We start from the raw sequence: 25,630 nt of genomic DNA on the forward strand, positions 1-25,630 counted from the left end.
GCTTATTATAAAGATATGGAATTAAATCATCAAAAGGCATAACTAAGTCACAGTCTTGTAAACATATTATGGCCCAAATCTTCCTAAAATCAACAGAAAGACAATTAGCACATTAATGGTCTTCATATTAATTTTGTTCTAATTTCCAAAGCTATTCATTTTATTTATTAATAATTATTTGGCTAAAGGTTTAGTCAAATTAAGTAAGTTTATAATATTCTCTTAGTTATGTACTTAATACTACTTAAGAAAAAAAAAGTATGCTAACTTGAGAATAGGATTGTAAATTGAAAAATAATAATTGTATTGCAACATTTTCTACCCCATTTGAACATAAAACAAAACAAAACAAAAACTCTTCAGACTAGTAGTCAGGCATATATAAATAAAATTAGAGGAAGTGCAAAAATATTAGCTATCTTATATAACCTGATAAGATAGCTAATATTTTTGCACTTCCTCTCATCTTATTTTCCTTTGGACCTTAGTAAATAATTCATCTCTTGACAACTATATAAAAAAATAACATGGGTTGCAATTTGGTGACTTCTAGACAATATCTTTTAATTTTCTCTGTTATTATCTCTCATCAAAACTTGAAACCTTGTTAAAATAAATATTTTGCTTCAGTTGGTTTTGGGTAGGGCCAGTAATTATACATGCCTAATAATTTTCTTAGAGATGCCAAATCCTGCTGGTTCATGGACCACACTTCTAATAACAAGATTGAAGTCACATTAGAGAAATATCCAATTTTCATTGCATTAAGTTCACATTGGCTACAATGTTTAGAGAGCCATATAACATTAACCTACAACAACAACAACATCTGTAAAGAAAATAATCACACGAAGGGAAATACGGTAACTTGACTGTTTTGAAACCTCTTTTTATACACTTTGAACATGTTTTGCGTATCCTAACTGTGCAACTAGTTCAATTGCCAACACTTCTCAACTATACTAACACTTCACAACTATACTGATACTTTCACAACCACAAGATTTCTTTGCATTTGCTCATTTACTTATTTTTCACATGTTTAGTGTCCAAAATACTCTTGGCAGCTTAGCAAGAGCTCATTTCTCATTGCACAACCATATGCTGCTTATGTAATAACAAAGCCCCTTGACACAAATGGAAAATTGAGCATTCTTAAAAGCCTCTCTCTTCACTTGTCACCAAAAGGTGTCACTTCTTTGAGATCATTGTTCAAGCCTAACTTGGAGGAATATCTGCCTAATTTCCTGCAATGTGTTCATTCAGCTTTGCCACATGTAATCCATTAAGATCACCTATCCAATCCAAGAGACCACTTTTCAAAAGAAGAAAATTGCTGGAAAGCACGGTCTAACAATTTCACCCGAAGAAATTATGTTTTTTAGAAATATCAAAATTGTGTTCATTGTTACAGGTATGTGTATAGGCACATACATTCAAATTAAGTTTATAGATACGGGGAGCTTAAAGAGTAGAGTGAGAAATATATAACAGATACATAATAGAGTTAATAACATAAATATATAACAGAAGATTAAACAACTCTGGTATTTTCCAAATGTTTCTTTGTACTGGAAAATAATACTACTTGGGGATAGCATGGCATATGGTTTTATATATATATATATATATATATATATATATATATATATATATATGTATATGTATATGTATATGTGTATATATTTATATACATATATATGGTAGGTATATACCTATGTATATGAAAGATATACATATATAAAAATATATAGATATACATATAGCTATATCTCTATATCTATAGATATAGATATATATTTCTAATATATACAGTGGGTGCCAAAGAATGTATACACATTTTAAGAAAAGAAAAATCTGTATTAAAATTGTAGTAATCTATACCGATAACAAAAGATGAATGTAAGTCATGTGTATACCTTTTTTTGGCACCCCCAGTATACATTAGAATCAGAGAGCCTTAGTTTGAATCCCAGTTCTGCTATTCAATAGCCATGTGACATAGGACTCTGAACTGTTCTGGATCTTAGTTTCTTCACAGTAGCTTCAATAATCTGTATTAGCTTGTGCTGCACAGCAAAAAAAAATACAAAATCACATAGGCACAGAATAATAAGCATTAGTTTCTCACTCACAGGTCTGTGGGTTTGCAGGTTGGCCAGGGGACCCACCTGGGGATTAAGTCAAGTTAATGTGCCTCATTCTGGGGCCTGGGCTGAATGGGCAGTGGCTACCTAGTTGCACGTTTTCCTCGTCTGGAGTTCTGAAGTTTCTAGGGGTTAAGTAAAAAGTATCGCTTCTTGAGACCCAGATTCTACAGAATGATAATGTCATGTCAGCTCACATTTGATTGGACAAATCAAATCATACTCTGGCAAGGAGAGGTGGAAGGAAAGTCCTTACCCAGAGGTGGTGAGGAGAAAAGCAATGACAATTATCTGAGTAATATAATCGTCTCCAATCTCTTATAAGGGGTTTACAATACAGTTCAGATTTAGAGACTAATATATAATAAGTAATCAGCAAATACTTTAAAAAGAGAGAGATTCAGAGCTACACTGAGGCAGAACCTAGTTGACTGTCCATCAGCCATTTCCCTTTGGCTCTTGGAAGCACAGCTCAAATGCATTTCCCAGTTTCCTTTGCATTGTGGTACAGCCATTTGTCTGAGTCTAGCCAATGGAAAGTAGAACAAAGTAATGTATTAGATGTCAGTCTGGCTCACAAAAATCTCCCTGACAATCCCACCTGAGGCTTGAGACAGAGGTTCCAAGGAAAACTCAGTTCTAGACAAGAGTATCCAGCAGAATTTTTGTGATGATGGCTATGTTCTCTATTTGTACTCCCCCAATAATTACTAGATAAATGTGGCTATTGAACACTTGAAATGTGGCTACTGCTGCTGAGGGGCTAAATCTTCCATTTTTAACCCGTTTAAACTTAATAGCCACGTGGCTAATGATGACCATATTAAACTTTGCAGTTCTAGGGAAGAACAAAGACTAGATAGAATGAGCCTACAGAGTTGCATGCCTGTCATCTGACTAAACTGTGCCATGAGCCAGAAACAAATTTTTACCTTGTTAAACTTCTGAGATTCGGAGATGGTTTGATGCAGCTACTAGCCTGTTTTGACTAACAGGGACTATATATTAATATGATAGAATTAAGCATACAAGCTTTATCATTAGACAGAGCAGAGTTTAAATCCAGACTCTACCACTTACTAACTGCATAACATTGGGCAAGGTATTTAACTTGTTCCTTCCTCTATTGAATGGGAATATTACCAAAACATACCTCACAGAGTTGTACAAGGATTACATACGTCATGTAATCATTTTAAAATGATACCTGAAACAGAGTAAGGGCTTTAAAAATGGCAGTTACTGTTGTTGTTATTGTTGTTCTTGTTGTTAACCAGTTAAATAGCTGAATATATACAATTCACGATGTCACCCCAAAATCCTTCCTTACCTTAATAAAATACTTATAGTAAAATTTTTATGTGAGAATAAGGGATTGAGGCAAACATTACCATTAGTCAAATAAACAGATAAATTATAGTAGTATAAGACCACATTTCAGTATTATGCTGGGACTTGAACAAACTGCATAAATGCAAGCAAATAAAAGGAACTCCAAGCTTTTTATAAAAATGATTAAGGGGAGGGAGTACCTTAAAGAGACATACTAATTAATAATCAAATTTAAAACCATAGTTGAAAAATCATCCAAAAGGAAATGATGTCACTATGAAAACTGAAAAGAGATGTGATTGGTTTGAGAATAGTTTTCTACTAACCCCACCACCCCACCTTGGCTGTAATTTGTTTGGGACCCTCAGCATTTGGGAAAATACAAGTGTGTGTAGATGTCCATGAAATTGCTGGGAAAAAAAGAGTAGATGTAGAGATGGAGTTGGTAGTTTATGACAGGATACTTACTCTAAATCAAATGCAAATTAAACATATTGTGGAAGTGTGAAATTTCCATAATAATTTAACAAATTACCACCGGCATATATTCATATGCACTCTCAAAGACATTTATCATCAATTTAGAAATGCCTTATTTTATCTAATTAAAACAAAGCCTAATATATTTTGTAAAAAAACCTTACACCAAGAAAAAATATAATCTAAAATCATATTTATTATGTTTTAAAGCTGTGACATAATTTTTGGCACAGAGAGATCAACTCACTTCAAGTGATAACTTTCTCCAATTTCAAATATATTGTTAAAACTTGAAAAATTATCAGGAATTTCTGTTTCACGGTGATGTATAATTTGAGTAGGGCATTTCACATTTTGTTTGATTTGAATTTACATTAAAAAAAGGTACTTTTCATATATTGGTCTAAAGTATCTACTTGCCAATTTTTGAAATCAAATTAATCTAAACTTTGTGGAAAAAAATAAATAAATGCTCTTTTAACCATAAATTTCCAAGCACTTCTTAGTTCTGTGGCATTGCTTGTTTGTTTTCACTTTATTTTGTTTTGTGTTGGTGAGCCCACTTCTCAACATAAAAAAAGAAAACATTTGGAAGTCATCATTTCCCTTAGATCATCTCATCTTGTACCATGGCTTTAAATATAATCAATGTGCTGATTACTTCCAAATGTATATCTCCATCCCTGACTGTATCAGTGGATTTTGCTGGGATAACCAATAACTAATATCTCCGTGGCTTTCAGCTACATTTATTTCTTGTGTGCACTACTCGAGTGCTACAACTCTGATGGGCTTGATTAGAAGCAAGCAGTTCAGTGTCATCATCTCATCTCAGATCCCAGGTTTAAAAATCAGAGAATCACTGGGACATGCTATCTTCATGGTGAAGGGGAGAAGATAGGGTCCAAATTAAAACTTGCTACCACATTTAGAGATTTTGCTCAAACACAGCAACTTTCAAGTCAGTTCATATCCTATTGGCCAAAGCCATTCATGTGGCTAAACCCAAAAAAATGGGGTGAGAAGCATGTCCTACATATAGGAAAAGATGGCAAGAAGGGAAAATTTCCTGTAAAGAAATAATCCTATCTACAGCACTAAACTCTTTCTGAACTTGAGGTTCATATGTACACTGGAGCCACTTGATAACTCCAATTTGATGTCTAATGAACATTTCACTCTTACCATGCCCTAAATGAACCTTTGACCCCCAATGCCCTCTTCAAGCTGCAATCCTCTGACTTGAACTACCTGTCTCAATAAATGGCACCACCATCCAGTCTATATTTCTGACCACCGTTCCCTGGCAGCCTGTCCTGTTAACTCTCCTTTTAGTGAAGGATAGAATTTACAGACCCAAATCTGAGCACTAGGTTGCTTATTACACTGAGGGGAAAGTGGTGTTTTAATAAATTTCAAAACTTTCGTATTCTGAAAATATTCACATACATACAGAGGTAACAGTATAATGAATTCCATGTACCTAACTTTATTAAGCATCAAACTCATGGCTAATATTGCTTCATATGCCTCTCACTGGCTCCCACTCAACACCTCTCCAAATGGTTTTTAAGCAAATTTCAGACATATGATTTCATCATTGATATTATAATATAGAGAGAGTAGTATGTTTAAATCATCTGACAAATCACTTTATGTTCTTGTGATAAACCCCACCCTAGGTTCCCATCACTGTTAGAATAAAATCCAATTTCCCTGATACCTATAGTATCAAATCACATCTACCTCTCTCAACTATTTTTCCCTCATGCTGCCATCACCCTCATCCATCAGGCTTTTGACACTGGAATTTCCACTCACCTACTTTTCCCTTTGCCTCCCAAACCCAATCTACACAGAGCTACCTCCTTGTTATTTATTGCTCAGGTTAAATACTAACTTCTTGAAGGACATTCCCCAACCATAATTGTGAAATAACCACCCAGAAACACTATCAGAAAACCTCGGGTTTTGGGGTTATTTATTGTTTTCTTTCATAGTACGTAATACCATGATTTTGTTTACTTACTTTTTTTTTAGCTTATTACCTACTGTCTGTTCGGTCTATTAGGATATTGAGAGAGAGAGAGAATTAATGTTTTTAACTACTACATCCTTATGTCCAGAACACATGCCCTTTTCATAGAATCTGCTTAATAGGTATTTATGAAATGAATAGATTGGTGAGTTTTCTATTATTTGAACCAAAATCCTCAGTATTTTCATTGAAGAATTAAATCTGCTTTATTAAGTCATATAGTTTCCAGGTCTTATAATATATTCCTGTGAAAGATTCAGCGTTACATAAAACAAGCATCACAGAAATAGGGGCATGCTTTCCCGCCATTTTAAGACTAACTGCTGTGATATGTTTGTGTGACGAATGAAGTGTGAGAGCTAGAATACGAGATGTGCAGCACATTAAAGGGAAGCAAAAGGCCGACTGAGAATGCCTCTTGTGACATAGTTTAAGACAGCTTGAAAATAAAAGATCAAAGGTTTCAATTTTAGTATTTATTTTTGAGGCTTCCAGGTATAAACTCGGATGTAACACATCCAAGAACTTCACATGGACACTTTTCTCTTTGGTCTGGTTTTATCAAATAAAACCACTGAGAATCATCCTCCCTATCAAATCCTTGACTAAATTTGAAGCGGAAAATACTAGTGATGAAATAAGGCTCTTTCTCTAGTCTGGGGAGGTTATAGGAAAGAACTACTTTTGTGTGATCATGTATTTCTCCCCTAATTTTGTTGCCTTATACATACCTACATAGTATCCTTTAAAATGCAAAAGGCAAGAATGTTAGGTCTGTGCCATTGTTCTGTTATTGTCTTGAGACTGTCCTCCCCTAAGTGAGGGGTGCTTCTTGTGTAGTTCCCTGGGGTGAGAAAGAATAGTGCCTCAATATGCAAGGAGACAATATTTAATACTTTTCACTATTAGTCTTCAAAAACATTGAGGTTAGTTTTGTGAACTTAATCATTTAACTAAGGACAGCTTAGTAAGTAAGTATTAACCATTATGCTATTAGTCTATAAAATGTCTTATAATAATGTAGTTTGAGTTTTCTTCATGTAGTATTATCTTTTTGTTTATACAGAAAAATAGCATCACATTTAAAACCTGTCACATGTAAAATTTGTGTTATAATAGTACAAGAGTAAAGGTGGGCTTATCAGAATTTATGGTTAAATGTAACCAATGTGTTTAATTTACAAAATAGGAAGGGTTTGAGAGTGTCAATGAAGAATCTTATGATTTTTCTAAGATATCAATCTTATTTATTCATGAATAGCTACACATTCAAATATGTAAGTGAAACTGAGAATCATCCAGACTATTGTAGCCAAGGCAATTATCAAAGCTATTTCATACCAGTTATGATTTCATAGACAAGCTAGCACAAGCCATGTGCTCCTTGCCACACAGAATTCAAAAATTGAAGACAAGAGCATCTTGTGAATTATAATAAAAATAATTTAGTACTTAGTAAGGACTAGTTAAAATTTTGTTGATTTACAATTTTCAAGGTGGCTTACGGACTCCAGCTTACTCAACTCTCATAAGTAACTCTGTGAGGTGTGCACAGTGGTGTTTTTTCATTTAAGTGATAAACAATTAGACTCAGAAGACGTAAATTATTTACTTGATATTGTAAGTCACAGACATTCAAAAGTAGAACTAGAAGTATATGTTTTGAATGATAATGCAGTGGTTTCTCTACCCCAGAATTACAGTAGCAAAATCTGAGGGAGAGTTTTATTGTACTTAGAGATGGATTCCACATATTAGCAGTACAACTTAATTACTACTATAAAGCTTTGATGGGGCTCATAGACTGTAATTTGCTAGGGCTTCAATAAATAGCCTTATTTTCTGAGTGACGTGTAATTCTAGAATATTTTAAAAGAAATATAGTCTATTTTTTAATAATTCTTTCAAGGCTTATTTACATTACTAAAACATTAATCTATTTTCCGGTATTTTGTAAAGATAAACATATACCTAGTTCTTTTCTGAAATACCATAAATCTCAGGTTATCCAAGTCATGATTAATGAGAATTTATTGGATACTAGCATATGAGTCTTCAATAAACGTCACTAATTCTTTTTTATTGGACTGCAAAATTCAACAATGAAGAATGGAAAGTATGATAAACAGCATGCTAATATGATAAAGATTTGAGTGACTGTTTTGTCCTCATAGAGCTTCAAGGTTTTGAACAAATACAGACTTCACTACAGCAGTTCTGCAAATAAAACTAAAAAGGAAAAAAAAAAGATCAGTTCAATTTCTATAAGTGAGATATTGGAATTACTTGAAGCAGGCTTGTGGTAGCTATTCTCTGGGGAGAATAGTTGTTAACTCAATAGAATCAAGTCTTGAGATTGAGGGGGAGAAAAACAAACCAATCAAGGCTAATGGTTCCTGATGAACCCAGATTAAACACAGAGATTGGTCTGGTTTAAATATACTCAAGGGAACAGTCCTCCAGATAAGAGTATCAATTTTCACTCTGGGTCAATAGGATGAAGAGTGTGTGGTTAAAAATCAGATATTGCAAATGTATACAGCTTGAGTCAGAATGCCTGTTGGGGGGAAAAAGACTTGGCAATCAGAAGACACTCTGAGAGTGCATGAGGAATTATAATCAATGTAATCAAATAAAAAATTTAAATTAATTATAAAACTTAGAAACATAATTATAAATAAATATGCAAAACAGTAACTTTTCTATGTATCTTAAAACATGGGAAAAATATAACTATGAAAATATTTATGCATAAAATTTGTCCAAAATATGTAGGATAAAAATGATGAAAACTTCAAAAATATTGGCTAATATAAACACTTGAATAAAGTATGAGATATCACTGCACATTCATAGTAATTTGAACATTTTTACAGTTTAATGTTTTTCTCCAAATTAATGTCTAAGTTTAAAGAAAATCTAATCTAAAATCTAAAAATTGTTTTTGTTAATCTTTGAAGATAATACTAAAATTTATTAAAGGATATACTGATAAAAGGCAAATTAAATTAAAGGTTTTTCTATAATGATGTTCAATGCAGCATTGTATAAAATAATGAGAAATAAAATTATTTAGATATTTACATTAATTACACTACCACGGATGACTAGGATTTTTCAATCATTAATTGTTTTTACAATAAATACACTGTTAGGCAAGTTACAAAAATGGTATGTATATTATAAAAAATGATTTTTATTTTGAAAATATTTTGAATTAATATAGTAATTATGCATATTTGTTGTTAGGAAAAACACTGGTCCAAATCCTCCCTGCTTCCCCTAGGGGCAAAGTAATCTCCCAGGATGGAAATGGAGAGGGCTACTTACTATCTTCTTTAGGGAACAGTCTTTGACCAATCCCAACATTTACAACTGGCCCCTCCCACTCATTTCTATGTTCATGATCCCATTTAACTGAATAATCATAGTTTTTGTCCACTGCTAACCAAACCTGTGTGTATCTATTTATTTGTTTATTTGTTTACTTATTTAGTTAGTTAGCTATCTGTCATTGCTGAGATTTTGAGCTAGGAAAGGAAGGCTGCAGCATAAGTTTATTCTGTAATCTTGAAACAAAAATGAAGAAAATATTAGAAATACCTTTTGTCAACAGCAGTCAATAAGGCTTACCTCTATGTTTCAGTGCTCATAGAATCAATCATAAAGGCTTTTTATTTTCTTTTTTTAGCTAATCTATGCTATCTGAATTTTTCACTCGTGGCATATATTGCTTTTGTAATTATAAAATCCACAATCTGTGTTATTATTTTTAATATCCCTAACAATATCTTCTAAAATAAAGAAAAACTAAATCAATTTTTATAATATTTTTACTTTCATTGTTGTCGATTTGTTATAGAAAGAAAATGAACATTTACTAATACACTCAAATCTGTACCCCCATTGATTTATGAGGCTAATTGAACAGAGTATTAGTGCATGATCTGCTCGAGAATAAAACCTGTGTCAAACGCATTTTGATAGTCTTTAGTACAGCTAGTACAGGGCACTGCACATAGTACTCAGTTGAATTGAATTTGAAATATTTTAAGACTGACGTATTATACAGCTCAGTCCCGTTTTATCAACCACCTAGTACATCTTAGTTTGATATATTTTGGGGATATGTTTTAACTCTCTAAAGATATTTTTTAAAAAGATTTCTGAAAAAAGTGCATATCATCATGTTGAAGACAAGAAATTTGGGCCATATTGTGAACTTGTTAACTATAAACTTTCTGGTTTATTGTCTTAAACATACAAGTATCTAGTACCACAATGCTCTGTGAGCAAACGCATATGCTCAAATGAATCATTACGTGCTTCACATCCAACAAATCAAATTATTTAAATTTCTTATTTATAAAAATAGTTTCCTATCATTTCAGGGGGAAAAAAAAAAGAATACAACTGAGATCTTACAGCATTCAGCTCCCCGTAGAAATGACTAGAATGTGGTGTTACTGTCTTTTCACATATTAAAATATATTGTTCTTTTCTCATTCCCCAAAATATTAAAATAAGAGTGGCAAGCTGGTTATTGGTCTCAGATTAGAGAGACATACCTACCCAAATAGCATCAAAACTAGACTAAGAAAAATGGGTCACTGGGGCAAAACTTACCACAGAAGGACATACATTTACGTAGGATTTCAAGGGACTTCTGTGGTTTTTTAGGATTCTGAAAATACGCTATATGAATGAGTTAGAACCTCTAACCTGTCCCTCTATTCATTTTATTGACCTACATTCACTACAAAAGCAAAAAAGTTTATATCTGCTGAAAATATGTACATTCTACATAGGGCTCCAGCAACTTAAGTATGAGAAAAAATCTAATTTGACTGGAGTGATGATTGATTTCCTAAAGTCCCACTGCTTTCGATTTCTCAGTGATGACATACTTCCCTGCAGTCGATATGCATCTCTTAATTTGTTTGCAGGAAAATTGGCCTCTTTTGCCTTCTCAAATCACACTTTGTAATCAATGGCTATGTTCTAAATGCAACTCAGAAATGTCTTTAGAAATCGAGGGCAGTTTCAATACATTATTTTTAGCCCAATATCCCTCTAGGAACTTATTATTACCATAGCATAGCAGCAAATTATTTTTTCTTCCTTGCATCTGCAAACCAATACAGATTATACTACTATAGGCCAAAATTCACAGAGCAGTCACATGCTATGAATATATTTTGTTCAATAAAATCTATTCTCAAATCATTTCTTGGAAACCTGCCATAGATACATTATTCTTGTAATAACTCCTATCTTTTGAAACACAGAAATTGATTCTTCAGTCATTTGGCCTACCTAATAAAGTAAATTTTCAACATCTGTACGTGGAAAGAAAGTCTTAATTTTTAGGAAAACCAAGGGCCATCTCTGATACTATTAAAAGATCCAGGATGAGTGTAATACTTTGGCTTGGGGTTTAAAGTCAACATTAGATTACAGTAATAATTAACGATGACATCTTAGAATAAGCTATTTCATTTATATTGAGTGCTTCTGTTCCACAAAATAGTCGATCTTTCCCAGAGATTGTTAATGCATTATATTGTTATTTTATTTGAAGTTCAGTATATCTGTATCATTTCAGTTATCCACCTCTGATGTAAACCTCACCAGTAGATGGTCTACACAATAAGCCCACCTGAGTGTAAATCTCTGATTGAGCCCAGCACCTTAGCAAGCCATCATCTTTGATTGGTCAATCCTACAAAAAACATTCCTTATAAGCAACAAATGACACAACCTTAAAACCCCACAATAACAGTGGTAGGAAATCCTACATTAATATCTAGCCACAATATAATCTCAGTTAATTCATTTAGACAAAAGATGTAAGAAACAAAGCCAAACCAGAATGAAGATACTGCCAAAATAATGGTTCAAGAAAAGTATGATTCAAGGTTGGCAGTAGGGTCACTCAAGTTAGTTCATAGAATTTTGCCAAGACTGAGGCTCAGTTTAGAGCCACTGATGTTTACCCACAAGGGCAGTTCATTCCTTGACTGACTTATCCAATGCTAACTGGGTATCAGTGCTGTTCCAGGCACTGTTCTAAGAGGGGGAGGCAGATTCAGTAGTGAACAAACTAGACAAAAATCCTTCCTCCCATGGAGGTTCCACTTTGGATGGAACAATGTACACAAAAGAAGATACAGGAATGGAAATTAAGTTTGCGAACTCATCCTAGAAAAAGTGCTACATACCTCATTGCTGAATATCACTACAGTCACCTTTGAAGTACTCCCCTTGGGAAGCTATGCACCAATGCCAGCGTCTTCAAAGCAATTTTGGAATTCCTTTTTTTTTTTTGGAATGGCCATCAGAGCTGTCATTGTGTTTCTCTTGATGTCCTGAATGTCATCAAAATGTCTTCCTTTCAATATTTCCTTTATCTTCGGGTAAAGAGAGAAGTCACTGGGGGCCAGATCAGGTGAGTAGGGAGGGTGTTCCAATACAGTTATTTGTTTATGGGCTAAAAACTCCCTCACAGACTGTGCCATTTGAGCTAGTGCCTTGTCGTGATGCAAGAGCCATGAATCGTTGGCAAAAAGTTCTGGTCGTTTTCGTCTAACTTTTTCACACAGCCTTTTTAGAGCTTTCAAATAGTGAACTTGGTTAATTATTTGTCCAGTTGGTATAAGTTCACAATGAATAATCCCTCTGATGTCAAAATAGTTTAGCAACATCATTGCAACAAGTTCACAAACTTAATTGTCAGACCTCGTATCGGTACACCCATGTTTCATCACCAGTGATAACATGGCCCAAAACATCGCCTTGCCTCTCCAAAAGGTCTTGGCATACCTTGACTCTCCTTTGCTTTTGTTCATCAGTGAACTCCTTTGGGACCATTTTTGCACACACTTTTCTCATGCCAAGATTTTCAGTTAAGTTTTTCCTAACTGTTTCTCTATTGATGTTTACTTCATCTGCTATACTTCTTACAGTCAGCTGACTATTTTGACAAACAAGTCAACAAATTTTTTGCAATGTTTTTGTCAGTTCTGTCTGTTACTGGCTGCCCTGACCTCTCTTCATCAGTGATGCAATCTCTCCTATCAGAAAAACATTTAATCCATTTGTACACTGCCGTTTTCTTCATGGCATTATCCCCATAAACTTGGACTAACATGTTCCTGATTTCACTTCCACTCTTGCCAAGTTTAACAAGAAATTTAATGTTTGTCCTTTGCTACAATTCAAGCCCAGACATTCTTGCAACGGCACACAAAAACACACAACAATAATGAATACCACTCAGCAAGACACCACCACACATCAACACGACCACATCAAGGTTAAGAAACCTTATGGAGCTGTTTGTACAATGCTGCCAATGTAAGCACATGGTGTTAAGTTCGCAAACTTAATTGCCACACCTCGTACACCTATGTAAAGTAATGATGAGTGCCCTGAGGGAAAAGCAAAGTATGGACTTCTCAAACAACCATGTTGCAGTACATCTCTTGGAAATACACTTTAAAACAAATTCAGTATATGTTATTAGAGTTATAAAACAAAACAATAAAACCCTACAACTTTTGTAGAGATCATTTATATTCATACTAAGTAAATTTCTCAAGCTTAGTAGATGGATTACTGCCAGATCCAACACTTTTTTTTTTTTATTCTAGGCTTGTGCTTAGCTGTATGTCTTAGCTTTCAGCTTTCATTAGCCATAGGCTACATTTAAGTTTAAGGATTATAGTATTAACTTAAGAAGAGTATTAGAATAAAACTCAGTAAATGAGGATTCAAGAGATTCAAGAGATCATGGGATCATGAGCAAATTTTAATCGCTTTGTGTTGTTGTTTCTTTTGCAACTAGCAAATGCAGATAAGCTGTTTCAAATAAATATAAATAAGTATTTGAGAATTTCTTCTCAACTTAATTCAACACATCATGTACTTTGATAAGCACCATGGTAGACTGAGGAAGACAACAAACACTAAATAACTCATTACAGGTGTTAGAATAGTGGAGCCCTACCCCATTCTGAAAGAAGATAAGCCACTCTAAAACTTCAGCATAGACTTAAAGGGTAGTACCTATTGGCACATTTACTAAATGCTGTACCTGAATTCTTTGAGGTACCCTGGGAGAAAGGCTTGAGTATTTATTTGTATGATAACAGTAACAGAAATCATATTATTATAACTTTATATCAAAAAAATTACAAGCCCCAAATCCTATATAAATGATATACATGAAAATAAATGAATACATGGATGCTAATATTTTCTTTATCTTCCTTTATGTTAATAAACTTTTGAGTAATATGTGTACTAACCAATTAAAATTTAAAACATGTCTTTAAAAGGTGTTTTCATAGAATGGGTTGCTAGCATTTTCCCTATCTCCTCATTTGTCTCTTACTTTTATTTCACTTTCTCACACAACCACACTAGTTACTAGACAGTATGGTCAAAATATAGTGGCAACTGAAATTGTTCATTTTTGTACTGAAGTCATTGGAAAGAGAGGGAATAGCTGTAAGCAGTTTTCTCATTAGAAAGTCTTCTAGTTGTAATAAAAAAAAAAGAAATAATGTTTCTGTGAACTTTGCTTTACATTTTTTTCATAATTTTATAAGGTTGATTATTGCACTAAAATACCCTCTAATTTGATTTAAATATCAAGTTTTGATGACGAATTTGTATATATATTACAGTGATAGAACAAAAAATAAGATTTCTTGGGCTCACAAAAGCTACATCAATTTTTCATGTAAAGCTTCAGAATTTAGCTGATCTCATTTAGTAATGATAACCTAATTAGTGAAAGTAAGGAAATAATAACATTCATTAATCTATTCTCTATTTCATATAAATTATAAAATGAAATTCATTTACAGCCATAGAATACAGGTTATAAATGACTCTGATAATGTGTTAACACACTGAGAAACCTAATTTAACCTGTAAGTACATATTTCTTCACTGAAATTGTATAAAATCCATTCAACAAAGTTTTCCATCTACATTTGTATCTTAACAGTAGAAAAAAAGGAAGTGGGAGAGGAAGATGAGAAAGGAAGAGGAGAAAGGAATGAAAGGAAAAATTCCTGATATTATATTCTTTCACCAAACTTATGGCTTTTCAAATACTTAACACAAAATGGGACCCATTTGGTAAGTTGTCATACTGAATATAACCAATAATGGCTCTTGTCCCCAGTTCCAGGTAAATGTTAAGATATATAATTTTTTTCTTTTACCTTTTTCTACTAAAAGCTCCAAAGAACAATTTCAAAATTATTGTTCTATTAAAAGTCTGCCTCAGTTCCTGTTACCTGCCTTATTTGCATTTATGTTACAGATAAGAATTTCATGACACAAAATTCTCAACGTGCCCCTGATGGTGTTTTGAATTCTCCACAATAATAACTCACTTCATCTCCAAAAATTAAAAAGGCTGTTTCATCAGCCCAAATGCCACAATGATTTTATCTCCTCATAACTAATGTTTTTTACAGTAAGGTCACATAACCACTGTTGCAACATAGGATAAAATAATCACCGCTGGATACTTCTTTAAAGCCTTTATTTTCTGCTCGTATAGGAGTAGAGAACATAAGGAAAAGTACAATAAACGCACTGTGAAATTATAAGTAGAAGACAGGTGTTTCTTTGTTTTGTGTTGTTCTGCTTTATTTAACATTTAACAAGCCCAGGAAAATAAAAGGTCTCTTCCAGGAGAATGTACTAGACAAGTAGCCATAATGAACCTTTCCCCTGATAATCCCTAAGAGGAGAATAATTGCCAAGTGTTCATGAATAAGCCAAAGAGGTATATCTCAACCTTCAAACTGTTTCAAAGATGCATCATTTTAATATCTATGTCAAATTTGCATTCTATTCCTTTAAATCCAGTTCTTTTCACTTACTTAAAAAAATGCCCAAACCTTCTAACAATAATGAAGCTCAGAATACCTTACATCTACTCTTCAGGAGGATTTAGAGAATCCCTGGCATACCACCACTTAATCCCAGAAGGATTTACAGCCAATTCTGAGATACATAAACAAACATAATATTCTAGATGAGGCATACTTAATTTACGGAAAAATTATTAAATGAATGGCATAATCAATCTTAAGAGGTTATATAATCAAACCACAGTTTCTAGGTAAGTTTACATTTGGTGTAGACATAGTAATCTACTCTTCTGTTTGAAAATCTCCAAAAGGTGAAATTATATATCCTACTATGTTAGTAAGTATAGTAGTAAAACATTATTCAAATCCAAAATGCCTTTCCCAGTTATGAGTGATCTGTTCCTATTCACTCAAGGATGCAATGAAGAATAGCTAATAAATATTACTACATCATCATTATCTCTTTAATGTTTGAACCTAAAAGAAGGTACTTTTTGTTAAGAAGCGGTGGATTTTTATTATAAAACTGTGCAAGGCCTGTGAGATGATAATAGCAGTCAAGATAGCAATAAACTTGAAAAAACATCCTCAATATCTCTGAAAGCTACGGAGGACACAGAAACCAAGGCATTTTCTAATCCAAGGTCATGCAGAAAAAAAAAAAAAAAAAAAAGTCAATAGGAAGCCAACCCAGGACTTTCAGTCTCCTATTCTTACTGCTTGAATAGTCTGACTATCTGTAAAGTTCTTTTCCATTCAGGTAAGACACAGCCCTGTGGGACTCATTCCCCCTTGTGCAGGCTGCTTAGCTGAGCCATACATTTCTATTGGCCCTATTGATTAGGCATCTGCTTCCTCTGTAAGGATGGTTTGCTCTTGTGGAACCGTGTTTAGCAGCTGTTACAGTTCAGATGAGTGTTGACAGGATGAAAATTAAATTAACACCCAATAACATTTTAACACCTGGTCCAACAACTGCAATATCATTGAATTTCACCTTTTCAAAATTGCTTCGGGAGTTAATTCATCCTTACTTTGACTTTGACCTAAGGAGACACTCCTATAATTTTGCTACAAAAGACACTCCCTTGACTGTTCATTTATAATTTCCATGAATCTTCCCTCTGATCCACGTTCAATGACAGCATGGGCAGTCTCTGGAAAATACTCAGTAGAAATATTCCATTGGAAGATGTGCTACCGTCTTGTTACAGCTAAAGAATGAGCATGGACAGAAAATGCTAGCCAAAGAAGAAATATGTTTAACTCTAGCACAAGCCAGACTGATGGGCAAATAACCATCTACTCAGGGAAAATAAAGTCAGAAAGAACACAGGTTTCACACACTTGTGACTTCCTGAGTCTTGGCTGGCTTATGAATAATGCTGGGGGGAGAATGTAGAGTATGTTTCTTAAGCTGGTAGACTCTGGAGTCAGAAATCCTTTAAAAATTCAACTCTGCTACTCTCACACATGTGACCTGCTTTCAGAAACTTAAATCCCTAAGCTTCACTTTCCTCACAAAATTCAACTAATAATAGTACATGCTTTCACAGAGTTGTTTGATGATTACATAATCTATGCAAAACTCTTACAGCGATAGTGCCCCACAGGGTCTAACACATACTAAGTCCTAAGTAAGTGTTAGGTACCATTATTATTTCACAGAGCACTTGAATTGAAAAAGAGCTTTGAGGTCATTTAATCCTATCATCTCATTTTACTATGAAGTAAGCACAGGGAGGTTTGGTAAACTCCTCAGGGATATATATCCACATAGTCAATGCTGAGAAACAAATCCAGGTTTCCTCATCAGAACTCTCGTTTGCTTTTTATAAGACTGCCAATTCCTTAAAAAATAATTGATTTAGAAAAGACTCTGTGCCCATGCGATGTCACTCAACCACTTAAGTTGCTTTTATCTGTATTTCTCTTCCTTTTCTGGGAGAAAGAAATGGTGTTATTGCTATTTGCTAGGGTTATTAAGACACATAGAAAATAAAACTGTCATGGTATTATTTGCTGTTAAGAATTCCGATCAGATGATAGAGGTTTTGCCTAAGACAAATGTAACAAAGTGCCTAATGTATAGGAAGGTAAGGAAAAAAAAATGTTACCACACAACCACCTAACAAATACTGTTAAGTAAACAATTGGCAGAAAATGATAATCCATTCAGTGGATCTTCCAAGATCACGTCTTTTCTTTTTCTTAGCCTTCATTTTATTGCTAATTACATTAATAGTATATGAGGGAAAGAGGGGCAGCAAAAGGGAGAATTGCATCGTTTAATTTGGTTAGTGTTACCACTTGTTAATTTTTGGCAACTGCTGTATTTCTAGAGAATGATACAATAAACTATAATGAGATTTTTGGATTAACTTTAAATGGCACGTCTGTATTCATCTACTTTTCCCACCTGCCTTTTCCCCCACCAATACAGTCTCAAGAGGTTTGATTCTTATTGTTTCATGATAGATTATACTCCTCTAGCTCTTCTATTTTGTTTTGTTTCATTTGTTCTGCTTCTCATCCTGAATATACGGGAGTGATAATACAGATACAACTTGTAATATTCAATCTCGGGGTGAGAACACTTTCACAAAATTATGCTTTAAAAAGTTATTTTATCTTAATTCTTTAAAATAAAACATCCCAATCCTATATTAATCCATTTGCAAAATTCAGTGTAAGCACTAATTTTTCAGAAAATGTTTTTTGTAAAAGAATATGCAATTTCATGGAGAAAAATAGAATGACAGAATGACAGAGGGAAGCTGGTATAAGGAGCTAGCTATTCTCATCTGCTGGTATGAGCAAAGCAGTCTTTCAGAAGTCAAAATCAAACGATGGAAAAGGAATGTGTCTAAAATGTTATATAATTGCTTGATTGCCTCACTCTCCTAGATGGCTACCTCTGTACTCTCAGGAAGATAAAGCCTTTTTTACCCTAACTCTAGAAAGGATCTAATCACCCTGATGTAATTTGAAATAAATAAGCATTAAAGATATACAATGCACTCAGCAACACATATATCACTGGATCCTTCTATATTTCCCAGATAAAGATATAAATATCCTGAGACAGGTATGTTTTTCACTAAAAATAATATACTAATAATAGTGTGTGTGTGTGTGTGTGTATATATTATTAGTAATATATATATATATATATATATATATATATATATATATATATATATATATATATAATACTAATAATTTTTTATCAATCATTTCAAGACTAATTACTTAGCATCTGAAAATACTCCACTAAATCTAATATATTCACAACATGGTCAGCACTAATATTTCAGTGTTGTACGAGGAGAAAAGGAAATTTTTATAAACCTTCAAGTTCAACTAAAATGTAGTTGAACATTCTTAAGAGGCCTTGGCAGCAAGTGACACTTTGCTATTGACTATTTTAATTATTCTGCACTACAAAAAAATGTGATCATCAAGAAAAGAAATATTGTTTTCCTAAGAGAAAGAAAGAGGCAAGAGAAAAGTAAATAGAAAATTGAAAAGTTCCCATCTATTCCAATGTCAATATATGGAGTTATCAAGGAATATTTCATAAAATCACAAAACTGGAAGGGTTCTTAACATTTCATTCAATCTATACCCATGCCTCCTGGAGTAGACAAAAAAAAAAATCAAATAAAAATTAAAAAACAACTATAGCATTGAATCAAAAACAAACAAACAAAAGAAGCAGTTCACCAGCCCCTGATTTTGTTTAGAAATACTCCAGAGACAAAAAAAAATCACATTACTTTAAATGCTTATCATGTTCATAATTGATGTGTCCAATTGTATCCAGTATAATCATTTTAGCAACCAAGAAGAAGAGCCCCCACTACCATTCTTCAGACATAAAAAAATTATAATTCATTCATTAAAAATTCATAGAGTCACAAACTTAGAATTATGGCTGAGGATAATTGATAGGAACACTTCATTTTACAGATGAAAAGATTATGACTATAGAAAGTGATATGTTTTGCCCTTGGTCACATAGATAATCAGAAAAAGGCCACGATTCAAATGGGGGGACCCTACCAAGCAGGCCAACATCCATTTTACTACACAAGGCTAATTGTACAGCATCCTTTAGTATTTGCTATCAACATTTAAATGGCAGCAAAAATTAACTGGAGTCTGAAAACTCTAGGACCTTTTCCTCTATTTGCCAAAGAAAACCAAGAGCATACCTTCTGGGTTATAAGTTAAACATGGTACAGGAAAAGCCATGCATTCATATGTTTGCCATCCTGTTCTTACAGACCTCACCTGCTGCAGCAGAAGATTGCTAATAACTATGCCCAAACCAATAAAATTTTGGAAATGAATGTTCAAATGTATGTATTTAGTGTCAATACATATTAGCAAAAATATTACATATGAACAGATTAGATAGAAAATTAATCAAGATATTATTTATTGCACATATAATATACTAACTGTTTCAACATAACATACGTCCACTGTTGGAACTCTCTAAATCTCTTCTATGGGTATTCTATAAGAATGAGACTTATAACTTCTGTTTTTATATTGCTTTGTTCTCAATACACTTTTTAGATATTTCCCTGATTTCCCTTTTAATATAAGTCCCATTTAAAAAATAAGAAACATTTCTATGGTAACTAGAATTCAATTTTCTCTACCAAAGATCACCAAGAAAGCATAAATTTCCCATTGCCATCAGTGTTCAGGCTAGAAATACCAAGAACATAATGTCATGACCTGAGACTTATGTAGTCAGAATGTTCTTTCAAGCATTCTTTGACAGACTCACCTAATGAAGGCATCATGTTGCTGTGACACATCATACCAAAATCCATGTAAAACACAACCTGTAGAAGAAAAAAAAAGCAAAGGAAGACACCATCACTTTTTGTCTGATGTTTTATTTATTGAATCACCACCAAATAAATGTTAAGTAAATAAGGAAGCAGATTTTCTCTTATTTAGAACCATGAGAAGAAAAGTCCTTTATCTAGAGATTATGATTTAAAGTTTTATCATCCAACTGGGAATAATAAATGTAATATTTGCTTTCAGAGAAGAATGAAACTTAATACATTTATACAAATATAGCCTTCCTAAGAAAAGAGACACTGAAGCTCATAAAACTTAGACTGTTCATAAAACTTAGACAAGTTCATAAAACTTAGACTGAAGGGAAATTGCCTTCAGAATCATTTACACACTCAGGATAAACTTCTAAGAGAGCAGGAAAAAAACACACAATATAATGCCTCTCTTAAATTATAGTTAGAAAACCAAAATACGTATTGTCATCTAATAGAAAGTTTTACAAATTAAATGATTGATTTATTTTAGTGATTACACTCAAAATCTATAATTACTTAAAATATTTCCCACCTAAGCTACTAATATGGAATGAGTTGCCCATATTTGAAAAATAATCACACATTCTGAACAAGTTCACAAATTGTAATATGATTAGTGCAGAAAGATAATAACTGAATGTGAATATTGAATGTGAACAGTTAATTTTTTTCTTTGTTCTTGTTACTTTTTATTGGCAACATGTTCATCTCTTTACCAAGAACGCAGCCCACATTCTAATGTAGAACCTTGGGAAAATGGTAGTATCCATTAAACAAGATACAATGGAAGATCCTAGGTAGGGGGCAGAACTGCCAGGGTTCCATTCCAAAAAAAAAACCAAACAAACAAACAAAAAAAACAACAACAACAAAAAACACACAAAAAAAACACAAAACAAAACAAAACAAAAAAAGCAGGTTAATTAATAATGAGAATATTGGGGAGTCAGTGGGAAAACAAGGAAAAGATTGGCTAATCTATGGATACCACAACCCTGAAAGGAGTACCTTCTGGAAAAGGTAAAGTTCTTATTTACAGGATTAACAACAATAAGCTTAGGTAGTTTCTATATTACAATCAAATTCTGTTTAATATTTGAAACCCAAAATGCATTTACTTACAAACACATGCAATAAATGATGACTAGCAACCTTGAATGTATTTAACCCATAAAGTAGCTAACTTGTCCAAAATTTTAGGGATGGAGCGTATCAACAGTTCAACAGTAAAATTTCACTGCTGTAACAAACAGGATGCTATTACTCAGGCAGGATGTTCACAGATTTAGGCATTCTTTTTATATTATCTAGATTTTGACTCTCTTTCTAAAGCTCTCTGAAAAGTATATTTCTAACTTATTTTCCAATGTCATCCCATATCAGGATCTACACGACTCTACATTTAAAAATGCTTCTTGAAGTAACTTCACTCATTTATTCTTAATCAATTTCTCCCACTCCTATTATCAGTGGAGATGGAAATCCCATGCTCACCATCTTCAAAACAATTTTTAATTGTAACATTTAAAGTCATTCTATTCGGTTAGGTCATCTGAGAAGCAGACACCAAGATGGGATCAGCCTTTCAAGAGAGCTGTTGGAAAAACACCAGCAAAGAATAAAGGGAAGAAGCAGGAGGAAGCAGAGAAAGCCTTCAGACTGCAACGTTGTACTGATATCTGTGTAAGGAGAGAGATAAGAAGGAGGATTAGGCAGGCAGAGCCTCAGACTGCAGTACTTACAACTCTAAGAAAATCTCAGCCAGAAAATAGGGAGTTCCCAAGCCAGACCTGCCCAGTAATGGAGTCCAATGACCCATAAGAATGAGCCAACACTAGAATTCCTGCCATGCTCAATCATGAGAATATCCTAGGGAAGAATGACCTCATTGTGGACATGGTAGGTCCAGAATGGTGGCAGTTAAATGTCTCTGTAACTACAGTGTGCTCTCCTCGGCAGGAGATCTGAGGTACCTTTCCATGACTGTCATAGTAGTTTGGATTCTTCCTGCATCTCTAAAAGAAGGTCTGAATTGTGTCCTAGAATGGGAAGACACTTTGTAAATGTCCATAATGTACAAGAATATGAATATCAATTTACCCTCCAACTAGAGCTAGGGATACTATCAGCATCGCAGTGACAGGGGAATTAAATTGATAACAAATACATTGCCAGCTGACAAACACTGTACTTAGATAACTATATCTCCTCATTTTCATGTGATATTAAAAGAAAACTCAAGGACCTTACTTCCCCATTCATAAGTGTATCTTTGTTTTTCTGTTGATTGAAGAAACATATCTTTAAATAAGATTTTAGGTTTTTCAGTAAGGGTAATATGCTTGTTCAGAATATGTATATCCAAGAATTCCTTTCTGTTGCTTTTGCAAATACATACCAACTTGACTGAGAGGAGCTAAAGCAAATAATACAATGCTCCACAAGGTGAGGTCCATGTATCTCACCTCACATAATTCTTAAAGGACCACTGTAGAACTATAGCATCAGCTGAGCACGTAAGGACTGTATGGGGTTTGAGGGTGAGACGTTCTAAGACCACTGGAGAATAAATGAAGAAATGGACTTAAACACACAGGAACCACGTTGGTAACTTGAACTTGCTTTGCCCTACCCCATTGTACTCTCCACTTGAAAATATTAGAAGGCTAAAAAGCATCTGACTTAGATTCCTTTGGAAACTAAGTTTCTAGAAGTGAATTGGGAGGTAGTAATGGCTAGCAAGCAAGCACTAACAGGAGATTTTTTTGCCTCAGACAGGCTGATTCTTTATCATAGTTGTGGTGTTGTGATGATGTAGCAAAAAGTTCAGTGGCAACCTCCTTACAATGCCTTTGTAAATACCCAATTCTCTTAAGTGAACACCTAATTTCTTGCAAACACCCAATTCTTTACACACACCAGTTCCCTGTAGTAAGTCTCTTTCTACTTGGTTTCATGATGATGGATACAACGATGATAGCAGAGAAGTGTATGTTCAAGAGGGAGGTAAATGGACTGAAACCATAAGGTGGAGGGAGAATTATGGAACTACTACCCTTGCATAAAAATGAAATGTTACCATGGAAGAGTCAAGACGTTGCTGAGGATCTTCCAAAGAAAGACAACTTAGGTAGTAAATCCTGGGGAAGGGGATTCCTAGTAGGAAATAACCTGATGTTTAAAAACTCATTGGTAGATGTGATGGGGACAGGGAGAGGAAGGGTTCTAGGGACCAGGTCCTAGTACTTAATGATAATCCACTTTGTGTTGTACAACACTTCCGAGTTTACAATGTGAAACCATTTGAGAATTTTTTAGCTAGTGGTCTAGACAAATTTTTTAGCTAGTGGTCTAGATAATATTATCATTTAATCTTGTAGATAAGGAAACTGAGTTTCAAAGGGATTTTCATAACTGGCAAGTAATAGAACCTGGATAAAAACTGTTTTTTGGCTCTCAGTGTATTTTATACAATACAATGCAGATTCTCCATATAATATTCCCACATACACAATGGTAAAGTATTTTAAATGATTTGAAGTCATAAATATATAGATACTATATAGAAATGAGAAGAAAGCTGTAAAAATATTTAAACCCATTCAAATAAATAATAAAAGAATATGTTTATCACTGATCTTTCAGCACAACAACTAAAGCTTGCTACAGTAGGCCTAACAGCCACCTCATTTTTCATATCTAATAGCATCCTGAAAGTGCACATATGCTTTAACTTTTGTTTTCTAAAGATACTATACTTCTTACTCTCTTGGGCTATGGTCATTACCCATTTCTTCCGACACGTGGTGATGGTACCTCTCCAGTCCACACTCATTTAATAAAGATTCGGGATTATTGAAATTTTATATTAATGAGTATTATGCAATATTGCCATGTGAAATTTAAGCACCAGATAGCAATATGCACAGCACAAATATGTGTTTTATGAGATATACTAGTATAATTGGGTGCACTTCAACAGAATAGAAGCAAAAGACAGAGGTGTGCAATCCATCTTACAGCAGCCTATCTAGCATGGACAACCCAGACTCAATGCTGGTACAGAGTACGAATCACTGCAATGGGAAGAGTATCACACTTCCTCAGCTTCCAGTTTACATGACAAGCTTCTTTCTGATGTTTTCATTTAACATTAAGAAATAATCTTCTAGATGTTACTTGGAAATTTTAATGGTCTTAAAAGATGAAATTCTGAACAATAAGTATTTGCTTTACATTTACGTTGATGAATGAATGGAAAATAACATACTTAGAATAATTAAAATCTAAAAGAATACTTCCTTCTCCTTGCAGGCAGATACATGATAGATTACCTTACATAAGCTGAGTTACATATTGGTGGCCCCAGCCTCTACTATACTTCAATAACTCACCACAATGTTATATCCTTGAGAATGAGTATATTCTATCACATTACAAAAAAAGTTTATGGATAATACCATCAAGACAGTTGCATTAATGGGGGGAATCCTTTCACAATGTGTGTGTATGTATATATATATATATATATATATATATATATATATATATATATAAAATCATCACAATATACCCTTTAAATATTTTATGGTTTTATATGTCAATTATACCTCAATAAAGCAGATTAAAAAATTCTGTTTCATTGAATCAAATAAAGTCTCATGACAATATTTCAAAAATAAACATAATTGGGTACACCAAGAGATAAAAGTATCAGTCTGCTGCCTTGCAAGATCTTGGATTAATATACATTTTGGTTGTTAACCTTCAGAAACAAATCACATTTTCATCAATACTTTCCTTAATTAACTCTCAAACATTTTGCCTGTCTATTCAGATGGATTCTTCTATGCTGTTCTGTAAATTGACTGAAGA

General features: G+C 33.6%; 1 long non-coding RNA gene across 12 annotated transcripts in view; it reads right to left on the reverse strand.

Annotated features, from left to right (window-relative positions):
• LOC109455360 (uncharacterized) overlaps window positions 1-25,630 on the reverse strand; it is a 630,897-nt gene that overhangs the window by 418,905 nt on the left and 186,362 nt on the right. For 11 of the 12 annotated variants that reach the window (XR_012494814.2, XR_016020792.1, XR_016020786.1 and 8 more), the window contains one exon: window positions 20,698-20,755. This is a non-coding gene — a long non-coding RNA (uncharacterized LOC109455360). Of the gene's footprint in view, window positions 1-20,697; window positions 20,756-21,676; window positions 22,435-25,630 lie in introns of those variants that run through there. The other variant, XR_016020794.1, reaches the window with a different exon arrangement.

This window comes from Rhinolophus sinicus, chromosome 3 (assembly GCF_057876585.1).
Source record: "Rhinolophus sinicus isolate RSI-liver-muscle chromosome 3, RSI-T2T, whole genome shotgun sequence".
NCBI classification, from domain to species: Eukaryota; Metazoa; Chordata; class Mammalia; order Chiroptera; family Rhinolophidae; genus Rhinolophus; species Rhinolophus sinicus.